Here is a 13,482-nt window from a genome sequence, read left to right as displayed (position 1 = left end):
GACATAAAAGTTGGAAGAAGATTTAAGCCAAAGCCAACTGTGTCTCTGTCTCCATGGCCCATTCCCAGCTCCTATGGAATCTGCTACCTGAGCGATTTGAAGGCCCAAATACAGGTATCCTCTTCCCAGCTTGCCTCAGCCACCTGTTGGTTCCTGGGGCTTTGACTGTCCTGGATGGCTCAGGCACTGGAGAAGACTCCATACACCCTGGTCAGCTTCCCTGAGACCGGAGGGCCATCTCAGTTGTGTATCCGAGTCTTCAGTTGTCCTTTGCTGTAATAAAAATCCCCTTTATGCAACCTTTTGTAGGAGCTGTGCTGTCTCACATGGACTCATGCAGGCAGTAGAAATGGCAGCCCAAGGTGCAGCTGAGCTCAGGCAGTACCCAGGGCACAATGAACCTGCCTTGCATCTGGCACTCAAGAAACAATTATTGAAGAAACAATAACAAGTCAGAGCAAAGGACATGGCTGTTGCACCAACAGCCAGACTGTTCTTCAAGCCTTCATGGTTATAAAGAGGGGTGTTTATGTGAGAAAGAAGAGGAAGCCCAGAATCAGAAATAGATGCTGGGATCGAAGTCTGTACATGTTGGTGAGTTACTAACATTGAAAGGGATCAGGCGTGTGTAGGTGGACACACACTCCCTTAAGCTAAGTGATCAGGACTTGGCATAACTTTGGAATCTTGGCAGCCTGCTGGCCTTGCTGTCTTGGTCCATCCCTCTGGCATCTCTAGGAGATTACAAGAGTGAAGTAGACCTTAAACTTGACTTGACACATGAGGAGGAGGAGAGAGCCGGAGACTGAATCATAGAAGTTTTGCAACAGAGGCAGAGGTAGAGGGAAGGGCTTTTTATAAGAAAAGAGCAAACAAGGACTCAGATGTTTGCATCACAGGAAAAAATAAAGTGTGGGGTTCTGATTGGAGCACAGAAGAGGAAACCCAGGTGGAGCATTGTTACGTGATTTGCCAACCAGAAAGGCCAAGTCAGGACTGGGACTGAGGACAGTCAACTCTGTCATGCCAGAACAAGTCAGTCCCCAGAGGTTCCACCTCTCCATCTCTTATTAGTCTTAAGAGCCTCAATACCTATACATCCCTTTGAGAGCACAGCCTCTCTGACATGTATTATTTCCAAAAATGAACTACTTAGATTATTAGTCATAGTCACCATATAAGCCCTTGCCCCTGCCCACATCTAGGGCCCAGCACAGATGATCTTGTTTCCTTCTGTGCCATAAAAGTTCATCATGATCCCATCATGGTGGGGAAACTGAGGCACAGAAGTTAAGTACTTCACTCAAGTACATATATAACTGGTGCTAGAGGCAGGATTCGAACTCAATTCTCTGAACCAGAAGTCAGAACTTGTAGCTAGTCTGGCCACTTAATTATTAGCACTGAAGGCATTTTCTTTCTAAAGTAAGGGATGGAGTCCAATTGCCAATTCTGCATCCCTCCTACACACAAACCCTGGATCCTCCTCTAGCTGAATAATTAAGTGTTCTGTTCAATTCTAATCTCCAGGCCATAATTTAGGAAAGCAGGCTCCACTGGCACTGGGAATGTGCCGGCCTGAAGCAGAAGACAGCATGGAGGGATGGCCAAGACTCTCAGCTCCTGTTTTGGAGCCCTAAAAACAGCCCAGTGGAGACTTGGGAGGGACACACAGTGGGACCTCCTGACCCTCAGGGGCAGGGAGACTGGAATCAAAGCTGGGGACACACAGTCTCCAGGTCTCTGCTGGAGCCTTCCTCTACTGAGCACCCAACTGCACTCTCGGGAGGGTCAGAGAAGCCTGCGCCACTCCTGGCCAGAAGCAAGGTGCTCACAGCAGCTCCATCTGCATGGTCAAGAGCCCATACTGTCCTTGACACTTCCCCAGCTGGCCGTCGCCAGCTTGGTCTGCTGCTCATTCATGAAAAAAGAGCCACAGTTTACAGCAGCACAGTGGCAGTGGCGAGGGGCTTCAGGTATGTTGATCTTGTTTCAATTTTAGAGTCAAACTGTCTGAAGATTCTTCTGTCCACACTGACACGTAATGGGGAAAATGTCCATCACGCCTATTGAAGAATAGTTTTATAACTTGTGGTTCATTTTTGGGAGATTATTGTTGGGAGCCTATCAAACTCACATCATCCCCAGCCTGTGTCAGCAAACCCTGGCCCCAAACTGCCTCTCCACTCCAATCCCTCATTCCTTGAAGCTCCAAGGAGGCTGGCAGCTGAAGGATCCCATGGAGAACCTGGCTCCCAGCCCCTCTGGCTCTGGAACAGATCTCCCTAAGCTGTGATTTCTGTTTCTTTCCTGGCATTTTGGCCAGACAGGCAGACCCTGGAGGGAGGCCCATGGGACCAGCAGGAGGAGGGTCAGGTCCCACACTCAAAGGGGCAAAGCTGCTTGGTCATCCAGAGCTCTCAAAATAGCATTGTCTTTTCTGGTTTCAATCTCTCCTTTCCACTCAGGATGGCAACTCCAGAGAATACCCTTCCACCCCCAGAGAATGGGAAGCCCTTCAGGACCCCAGACAGAAATAACAGCCCTGAAGATTTTAGCCAAATAACCTGATCTCTTTATTAAACTTTCCATCTGTGTGGTCAGTTTTCATCACAACAATAGCATTGGATGGTGCAAACTTTTGCAACACCATTTTTTCTGCCGGATGTATTGTAAGCATCCTCTTTTGCCTGGCATGTAGATTTCCATTATTTTAGATGATTGCCTGATAGTTTTTTGGATGACTCTAATGTATTTGATTTAACCTTCTCTTCTTGATGCCTACTGACCTTATTATAAATCGTACAACTGGAAAAAAAAAATCAGTCTTTTCCAGAACTTTCTCTTCCCCCAAATATTTCTGAGATTTCTCACAGGTAACTGTGCCCTATTTGATGTCTGCCATTAAAGAGGGAAAGTGGCATCTCGCGTTGAGGTTGACATCACTCTGCTGGTAGAAATGGGTCTCCCAATTTCTTCCATAGTGGGGAGTGTGCACCCCAAGGTCTCTGAGCAGTTTGCCCTTCTGCCTTTCCACCCTAACCTCCACTTCTTTCTATTGGGCATTGAACTCAGGGACCCTCAACCACTGAGCCATCTCCCCAGCCCTTTTTTATGTTTGATTTAGAGACAGGGTCTCACTGAGTTGCTTAGGACCTCACCATTGTTGAGGCTGGCTTTGAACTTGTGATCCTCCTGCCTCAGTCTCCTAGGATTACAGGTGAGCCACTGACCAAGGTCCACCTCTTGACATTTGACTAAGAGCATAGGAATGGCATGGACCACCTTCACAAGGGGTGGTGGTGTGCCCATAGAGTGGGGGCAGAAAATTGGGCCCCGCTGTTTGGGGCTGAATGTCCTGACCCTTTAATCTGTGTATTACCCTCTGAGTAGCTTACTTTGTGAGGGTGTTGATGTTTTAGTTTCCAGGATGATTAGGTGTTGGGACCTAGTTTGGGTGATAAGGGAGGGTCCAGGCCACCTTGTAAGGTGTGACATGATTTTGAAACAATAGTTTTTCTAAAGGGAATGTAATTATGGCTGGGGGAGGTTTCAACATGCCAGGGCACCATCTTCCAGGTGATGATCTGTCGAATGAGGCACCTGGAGGTCTTCCCAAGCCTTCCCCAGGTCTGGCTGTTGTCCTGCCTGAGAACCAGGAGCAGCTGACCCACCCCACTCAGGGTGCCCTGGAGCACACCAGCACTCTTGGGGTCCAGTGTCCTTGTCCAAAATGCCACCTCTGCTGTCCTCCCAATCCATGATGTCATGGTGAGAAGTTTGGAAATAAACAAAGACCTCATGAAGGGAAGTAAGGAAGTCTGCTTACTCAAAGCTTGCCATCCATCAACCCTTGGCAGGAAGGTATCTAGTGGACCAAAGGGCAGCCTCAGCACCCCAATGGAGTGGTGGGCACAGGGAAGCTGTCAGCAGGCTGCCTGCAGTGTGCTTCTGATAGGGAGCCTGCTTTTCTTTCCTGGTTGGTCCTACCTTTGAAGTGAGAGCAAACAGCAGGGAAGGGAGCAGTGATGGATTGAGTCCTGGTTGTTTGGGCGAATGTCCTCAGAGGTCTTGCTTTGGCTTCCTGGACAGGTTGCTGGATTCTGCATTCCATTTTTATACATGGTCTCTTCCCATTTGTATATTCAGTCTTGGAATTGTAGGCTCCCCAATCCCAAAACAACCAATGGTCAAATGACCTCTCTGATACACAGGTGCAGACACACAGTGTGCAGTGTGGAGGGAGGCATGGAGGTTCATGGGGTTGGGAGAGGAGGGGCATGGAAAATGGGAAAGACAGCAGGATGAATCAGACATTTCTGATGTTCCAAATAAATACACGACCAATGAAACTGCACGTCAAAGGGAAGTTATACTCCATGTCTGTATGATATGGCAAAATACATTCTACTGTCATGTATATCTAAAAAGAAGTTAAAAAAAGAAGAATTGTAGGCTTCCTTCATGAGATGCCCCTACAATACCCATGGGGTGCAGGGGGCTGGTCACTTGGTCCTTGTGTAAGGCAATGTCATAAGAATGAAGTCACCAAGGATCAGTGCCTTTCCTGAAGTCCTCACTAGCTCTGTAGGAAGGAGCGTTTCAGCCATCAGTGCCTGCCTGCAGATATCCAAGCCAACTCTTGTGTATCATCACCAATGGTTGTAATCACTGGAGTTGATCAGCGGACAAGCTCTTATTGAGCCTGCAGTGCCAGGCCCCGAAACCCCAACTCCTTTTCTACCCAATGGATCTGTATAGACACCCATGGACCTTTCCTCTTGCCACAGGACTAGCTGTCAATCCTTCATTTGCACAGTACCATGGAAATCCCTTTCTAGCCCTTAAAATTCCCAACTTTATCCCTTCTGTGTGTGATCTGCTCAGCAAAATTCCCCACTGGTATTCTTTCTTTGGCTTGACACATCAGTAGACTTGGTTCTATGCATTTTCTTACTTCTTTATTTTTAGCTCTGGTCTCTGTGCATGCTTTTTTCTTTTCTTTTCTTTTCTTTTCTTTTCCTTTTTCTTCTCTCTCTCTCTCTTTTTTGGTACCAGGGATTGAACTCAGGGGCCCTCAACCACTGAGCCACCTCCCCAACCCCATTTTGTATTTTATTTAGAGACAGGGTCTCACTGAGTTGCTTAGCTCCTCACTGTGTTTGAGGCTGCCTTGGAACTCGAGATCCTCCTGCCTCAGCCTCCTGAATGACTGAGACTGCAGGAGTGTGTGGCATGCCTGGCTCTGTGTGCACTTCTGACTATGTCATCTACATGACCTCAACTGCAGAGTTCATGCTGGATTCCCCCAAAATGGACCAGCTTCTTTGTAAATTGGATTTTCTCATTCTTCTTGAATGACCAGCTCTCCATTGGCAATACTCAGGCCCCAGGACACAGGATCCCTGGAGATAAACTCTGGGAAGCTGGACCTGAGGCACTGAGGTATCTAAATCCATAACCAAAAAGAAATGAAGACATAAACCCATCCACCCCAAACAAAGCAGTCTCCAGGGAATAAGCAGGAGCTTGGCCTCACCATCTGTGCCCACGATAGCAGAAAATCCACAGCTCTCCTGAGCCATTGGCACCCTCTTGCTTTGCTCTTGAGGAGATAATGGACTCATTCAGGTGTTTTTTTCAGAACAAAAGAACAGCTTGCCCCAAAGGATGCTTTAATCCCCACCACTTGCCTGGCAGAAATCTGCTTCTGGTTGTGAAAGGAGATGACTTTCCAGCCTCTGCAGTCCCAGTGAGGTCTTTATTCTTTGGGTGGAATGGTGAGATCCATCTTTTTTTTCCCCTCATAGGGTTTTCTGAATGTATGTAAAATGGGGTTTTCATTGGCTTATGGAAAGCAGAAGTTTTACATAATAGGGAATTCTAACTTGAGGTCAGTCCCCTGTAGCCCCCGGGATTATTCTAGGACATCCTGAGGATAATAAAATCTGTGACTATTAAAGTCCCTTGTATAAATGACCAGGTATTTGCAGAGAGCCTGTGAACATCTTCCCATGTACTTTAAATCATCTCCTGATGATGTTTAACATGGAATACAATGTAAATGCTCTAAATAGTTGTTCTGTATCATTTAGGGAACTGTGATAAGGAAAGAAGACTGTAGGCATTCACAGAATGCATTTTTTTCCCGAATATATTTGACAGGTGAACAGGAAGGACCAATTTTCTTCTTCATTTATCTCCCATTTACACAGCATAATTTTCCCTGAGCTCTGATAATAGTGGTTCACCAATAAATGTGTTTTGATTGAGAATATGAAGTTGATCTCTCAGGTACGTTAGAGGTTAAGCGGAACTTTGGGGATTGGGGGCTCAATAATTATTTAGCCACCTGTGTGATTTTTGGAAGAGAAAGAAAGGGAAGAAGAGGCAAGCAAAGGAGCTGGGGTATAAAGATGTGGAAAGAGATGATAGATGCTAAATAAGCAGTCGATAGCTGATAGATGATCAATAGGTTACAGATAGATGGATGATTGATAGGTAGGTAGATCCATCAACCTTCAGGGGAAGCCCTGATCTAGCTCATCAAGAAACTGAATTTGGAGAGAGTAGTGGAAATAGTTGGGACAGGAGGCCCAGGAGAAGGATGGGCCTTATTGTGAAAGACTAGGAACCACACCCACCAGTAAAATGCAGCCCAGTCTGTATCCCAAGTGTTGTCTGATCAGATCAGCGACTCCATTCCCCTTGGGTTGAAAGAGGCTGCTGGGGAGGAAGAGTGGGAAACAGCCCCGCTCACACTTCCTTCCTCCAGAGCACCAAAAGGCAAGTGTCCTGAGCGGTTGTCAGTCCTGCCCCATCTCTGAGTGGGTGTGCTGGGGATGTGCTAGGGCTGTGACATCAGCGCCAGGGGTTTTGTTTAAGCAGTAGGAGGGATCCCTTACAGGAGGTAGCTTTGGAGATGCTGTGGGTTTCTCTCTGTCACCCATTCATGAACTATGTGACATTGACATGTTACTTTGCTTCTCTGAATCTTTTCCTTCATCTATCAAATATGGTATTAACAAGACCCAAATGGAGTCCAGGGAGCCACAGAGAGACAGTCAGATCCCTGCCTTCTTTCTGGATTTATAGGGATCTGAGAGACACTGCCAGACACAAGGGACAGGAGCCTGAAATTGTCAAGAGTGTTGATTGATGTTGAAGTGAATCTCTGGGTAGGAGAAGATTCTGTGAAAGAAGGGCTTTGGAAAGACCTTCCTGCACCCTGCCTGCATTAACACATTTGGTGACTCTACCCACAAACATTTATTGAGCACCTACTTTGTGTGGAGAATGGAACTGAGCACCTAGGGTATGGCTGTGTGGCTTTGGTGCTCTTTCAATTTCCTGTCTCTCTTCCCACAATGAACATGCTTGATTTTTCTAATCAGAAAAGCAAAATGTAACAGAGTGCTTTAGATGCTGTAGAAAGAAGTAACTTCTGGTCAGACCCCACCACCTCCAGGCCAAGGTCAGGTCCCCTGCTGCAGAGGTATCTTGGCTGTACCTCAGTTTCCAGAGTAGAAGTCTCCCTCCCAGCACCCAGGGATCCACAGTCCTCAGATCTTCCCAGTCACCTCCTGGGAACTAGTTTGTCCCTAACCTCGTTACTGAAAGGTGCCCCTTGTTCATCAGCCAGGGTGCTGTGCTTTCCATCCTTGGTCATTAAGTGTCTCTTAGGGTCAACTATGGGTCTCATTTATGCTCTCCACTATGCTGAGTATGGGTGTGTCATCAGAGTTGAAGGAGATCCTCCAATGTGCACAGGGACGACTGTCACAGGATCTACCTTCAAGATCATATGGGGCCAGGTGCAGTGGTGCACACCTGTAATCCCAGTGGAGGCTGAGGCAGGAGGATTGCTGGTTTGAGGCCAGTCTCAGCAATGTGGTGAAGCCCTAAGCAACTCAGTGAGACCTGTCTCTAAATGAAATACAAAAAGTGCTGGGGATGTGACTCAGTGGTTAAGAGCTCCTGGGTTCAATCCCCAGCACTAAAAAAAAAAAAAAAAAAAAAAAAAAAAAGAAAGAAAGAAAGAAAAAGAAAAGAAGAAAAAATATCACAGGGGATGGGTACAGAGAAGTCACAGCAGGGAGTGACCTGTGTTACATTAAGGAAGGTATAGAGGAACACAGGGGCCCATACCTGGCAGAGGGTGGGGAATATTTTCTGTGAATCAGAGAGGCCCTGACACTGTGTTAGCACTTTCTATATTTTCAGAAATAGACCCTGAATCACTTGGACCCTGCTCCTATTCCCATTTCTTGATTCTCTGGCCTCTGGTTGCCCCCATCCCTCAGCCTTCTCCTCTCCAGATGGAGGCCTCTTAACCAGTTCTGCGGAGAATGGAGGGACTTCATTTGCCCCTTGCAGACCTGTCTGATTCAATTCCAGGTGTTTCTTAATGCAGATGAACTTTCTTTCCCTACGTGGGAGTTGAGGTCAGCTCAAACCTACTGTGTTGCAAGGGTCTGGAGCTTCCAGCGGGTTTTGCATCCCATTTGGCAGATCCACTACACTCTAGTCATAAAGCACACCTGGAAGCACATCTGAGTGGCGTTGGTGTCTGCTCGTGGCAGGGCTCCTGAGTTTGTGTTTAGAAAGGTACCTTTCAGTCACTGTCTGGCCTCACCACACTGAGTTAAGAACACTCCCAGGGAGGGCCTCTGTCAACTGCCTGGCTTGGATCCCAAATGAGCCACTCCATTCCTGTGTGACCCAAGGCAAACACCTCATCCTCCCTGGGCTTCTGAAAAATGAGGTCCATGCTAGTGTCTGCTTCTCTGTCAGAGGAGACATCCATGTCAAGCACCTGTCACAGGGTTTAGCGTAGAGGGAATCTACATAAATAGGAGCCATTTAAAAAGAAAAAAATGCTTATTTCCCCAAACTAGGCAGTCATTGGTTATGAGACGCACTCTTACAGCTTGAACCACTGAAGAGGTCATCATTGGTGCCCATGGCATGACAGGATTCTTCACTGTTGGTTGATGGAAAGAAATAGCCTGATTTCTAGAGAGGTTAAAATATGGCAGGAATTGGGCCTCTGAGCATGGGTAAAACAATATAAAGATGACGTTTGTCTCTTTCTTGATGACACTGTCACTCCGAAACCCTTGTGCCTCCAAGCACTCCTCCATCTGCAGAGCACTGACCCCCAACATGCACACAGAGCTTCTACAAGCTTCTCGCTGCAGAACCAAGGGTACCTGTGCCAGGTGACAGGCAGCCCTTCCCTCCCTGAGTCCAACAGAGGCAGAGTGGAGCAGGGGAGCTTCTCCTCTGGCCCTGGCCCTGGGACCCTCCAGCCATAGGTGTGTAAAGACCCATGTGGCTGCTCAGACTCACGGCAGAAGGAAGAGAATCTGGCTTTCCAGGACCATTGGAACCTGACATCAGTCTCTGTCATCTTTGGCAGGTACGCCAGGTCTGGATGTCAACCTCCCTAGAAGGTCACAATTCAGGTCAGCCTCAATGTGCCACACCAACCTCCCCAAAATGGGTAAGGTTTCTCCACTGGGGACTCAGCATGTGGGCACCTCAGGACTGTGACCCACTGCTGTCCAGAAAGAGGGTTGGAGGACCTAGGACCTCTCACCCACCAGCTGGGAGACAGGAAGAGGGACACTCAGGCCCCTGAGTCTGAGGGAACCATGAGTAAAATTCCAAAAATACTTAATGAACATCATCAAGTAATGCATTCCAACCACCTAAAAATCAGAGAGAGAGAGAGAGAGAGACAGAGAGAGAGAGATGATACCAGTTGCTGTTTGTCAGGAATATATTTCTTATGTGCTTGGTCATGGTTGACATGCTAATGAGTTTTACCTCATTTAAATCCACAACCATTTGAAGTAGGTCCTCATAAATTCTGCCTTATGGTTCAAAGTCCCAAAGGTTGAAAGGGTTGGAACGAGGATATGAATGAAGACAGGCAGCACTGGCTCTTAACCCTAAACCCTGAGGAGAGGGGACTGTCATGATTGGAATGTGTCCCCCCAAATTTCATGCCCTCGAAACTTAATACCTCAATTCACAGGATGTATGGCTTTTGGAAGTGGGGCTCTGGGGGGGTAATCAGGGTTACATAAGCTCATGGGTATCTGTGTCCCCGTGGTGGTGTTGGGACGTTGGAAAGAAAAACCCAAGTTAGCATGCATGCTCTGTCTCACCACATCATGTTCTCCATAGCAAGAAGGGCCTCACCAGTTGCCACCCATGTGCTTTGGCCTCCTCAGTCCCCCAAACTGTAAGTTAAAGAAATCTCAAATCTTTATAAATTGCCTAGCCGGTGGTATTCAGTTATAGTCTCAAAAAACAGACCAAGAGAGGAATTACATGAGATGGAGCTCCAGAGCTGTCTCCCAGAATCTGGGGATGGAGTGGTGGGTTCTGTGTGAGACACTTTAAGTATTTAGAAGCAGACATGGGTTTTGAAAGAGATGCAGGCGTTTTCTGTCTGAAGCCAGGAAGTTCTCCTTTGGCCAACCTGAACATTTATTCCTTACCTATGTATCTTCAAGTCCACAGGGGAGTGGCCCATCTGGGCTGGGGTTTGCTCCTCCTTGGAGCATTTGTGAACCTTGTGTTGATATGGCCTCTTATAAGGTGGGAGCCCCTGTTCTGACACAGACTAAATCATGGCACCTGGTTATTGGCACAATGTCTCTTTTTCCCACTCAGAAACCATGTTGTGTCACCTCCAATTCTGGCTAAATTTCCCTCTGATTCTCCATCTGTGATTCTTGAAATCTGAATGGGAAGCCCCTCTCCTAAGGAGCCCTCCTTCCTGGTGAAGTCGTGCCCTCTCTGAACTTCTTGCCAGGTCTGTAGTTACCTGGGGATCAAGTGTAGTCACCTGTCACCACCCCTGAGAGGTGACTGCCTCACCTGCCATGCCTGGAGTCTATGTACCAGTGACCCTTTGAGCTGGTCTCTTTCTCTCTGGTTTGTGGTCTGGGCCAACTTCCAGGAAGGACACTCATGTGCACAGGGCCTCTGCTCTCCAGCTTTGAAATCCCCCTTCACTGGCTATGCCCTGCAGGTCTGCTTTGTCCCCAGCCTCTCTCACGCCCTTGAGGTGCGTCTCTCTGGCTGACCCTGCAGGTCCATGACTTTCAGCAAGCCACTCCATTTCCTGATTCACAAACACATGCACTTTCTTCAAAGGGTGTCTTCCTCTTTCTTTGTCCTAACCCCTTGAGCTCAGTTCAAATATCCAGGTCATCGCACTGTCATGCAGCCCCTCTTACCAATCCAAGGCTACTGTGCAAATATCAGGTCACCGTGTCCCCAGAGTTTCTCGCCAGGCATGGCACTCTCCCTGGTTTGCTCTGAAGTGCACAATAGGATCCAGATGCTATACCTGTCTTCCCTGAGGTCTCATCTCTCCCACTGGCCCACAGGAGCCCATGGCAGAGTTCCAAATATGCCTGAGAAGAGGTGCTCCCCACTCAGATGTTGGTCACAGATGGAGACTTCCCCCTGTGCCAATGTTGCCAATTGCTGCTGCTTGGACATAAAGGTGTGCAGAGCTTAAAGAAGATGACCCTGGACTGGCCCTGATGGGGATGGATCCTGATCTCAGTCACCGTGCCAGGCTCAGAATCCCCTTGGCCCCACCACGACTCAACTGGGGCTCTGCTCTCTGGATCATTCCATCAGGCCAAGCAAACCCTTCCATAGGGTGAGCCTCTCCTGAAGGTTCCCCTGGGGACTCCCTGAATGACCGCAGAGGTCACATTCTAGGCTCAAACTGAGTTCTGTGCTTGTCAATCAAACAAAAGCCCACACAGACATGAGATCATTTTGTTTATAGAAAACCAAAATCCAAACCCTAAGCAGAGTGCAGGGACCTCAGATAATTTGACCTGGAATGAGAAATACTTTTGTCCCAGCCAGATCCCTAGCATATCCACCACAGAATGGAAAACCCAACCTCCCCTCACCTCCTGATTAAATTTCCATTTAGAGTGAACATCTTTCCAGCTGCAGATATCTAGAAAGGTCTCTGGCCCACGCCCCAGGAAGCTAGGAGAACAATCGGCATCTGTATTAATATCTTGTATGTGATTTTAAGAGAAAATTGTTAGGAATCAGGGGAGGAGGGATGGGGGACCACCCAAAGCATGTCCTTCACAAGTGGCTGGAGTGAGCTGACTCATGCCCTTGGTTTGACAATGCCAGGGGCACTACCCCCCTGAGCAACCCTGCATCCTCCCACCTGCTAATGCTGGTGGACACATGTACAATGCTGTAAGCATGACCCTGAAGTACCCTTCCCATAGCAAGACCAGAGGCCACTGCAGCAGACGCCGGCCTAAGCAGCATTGGCTTTTCACTCACTACGCCCAAGACCCAGTTCACCTGGGCTCCATCTGCTTGCCGAGTCACCGATTCCATTTTCAGCCACCAGACCAGAAGTTCTGGGGGAAGGCATGGAATTCCAGATGGACAGCTCAGATGCTGGGCAGACTGTGTCCTTCTCGGAGCCTGAGAATCAGGGACATGGAAGGCAGCCTTTCCAGAATGGATGTGCTGCTCCACAATTGGATGGAACTTCCAGGCCACTGGGGTTCACTTGAGCTGACCTCTCTCATCATCAGTGCCCACACCTCTCTGGCTCCAAGGCTGGGCATCAATGACACTGAGAGAAAGCCATTCCCTTGGGGGTCTTCTTAGAGAAAGCCATTCCCTTGGGGGTCTTCAATGGTAGTGAGAAGATCTGCCCTTTCAGTGCCTTTCATCCTTCCAACTAGGTTGAGCGCCTACTGATGCTAATCTGTCAGTTTAACCAGGAGTGATCAGCCCCCAGGTAAGACTCAGACAGGCGGCCAACTCTACCAGGATTCAGTAACTCCCTTTAGTTACCACTTACTTGTTCTTTTCGTAACCTTCCATTCCTGGCAATTAATGCAAGGTTTTCTTTAGGGTATTAGCAATGTAGTTATCTTTTTAAATAAATGTATCTTAAATGCAACAAGGTATCCAAATGCATATGTTCCAAATAGATGGGTTCAGCCAAACATGGCTTGAAAACATTAACAATAACAATTTCAGTGGGGTGCAGGCCTGTAATTCCAGTGACTTGGGAGGCTGAGGCAGGAGGATCACCTGTTCAAGGCCAGCCTCATCAACTTAGTGAGGCCCTAAGTAACTTAGCAAGACTCTGTCTCTACATAAAAAATTAAAAGGGCTGGGGATGTGGGCTGAGTGGGTAAGTACCCCTGAGTTCTATCTCTAGTACCAAAAAAAAAAAAAAAAGCCTAAAATTTACAAAAGGATGTGCATAGTTCTTTGTAAGTGGAAGGTGTTAGCAGTGTAGTTTTCCTTTATGTAGGTAATATCCAGGGGTTGCAGATTCCATGGGCTTATATAACAGACCTGAGCACTGTGGAATTTGGGTATCCATGGGGTCTTGGAACCCATCCTGGGTAAATACCCAGGAATGGTTACATGTGTTTTTAAGTATCCAAAAGG

The sequence above is a fragment of the Sciurus carolinensis genome, unplaced genomic scaffold, assembly GCF_902686445.1.
Source record: "Sciurus carolinensis unplaced genomic scaffold, mSciCar1.2, whole genome shotgun sequence".
Taxonomy (NCBI): Eukaryota; Metazoa; Chordata; class Mammalia; order Rodentia; family Sciuridae; genus Sciurus; species Sciurus carolinensis.
Note: the sequence above shows the minus strand (reverse complement) of the source record.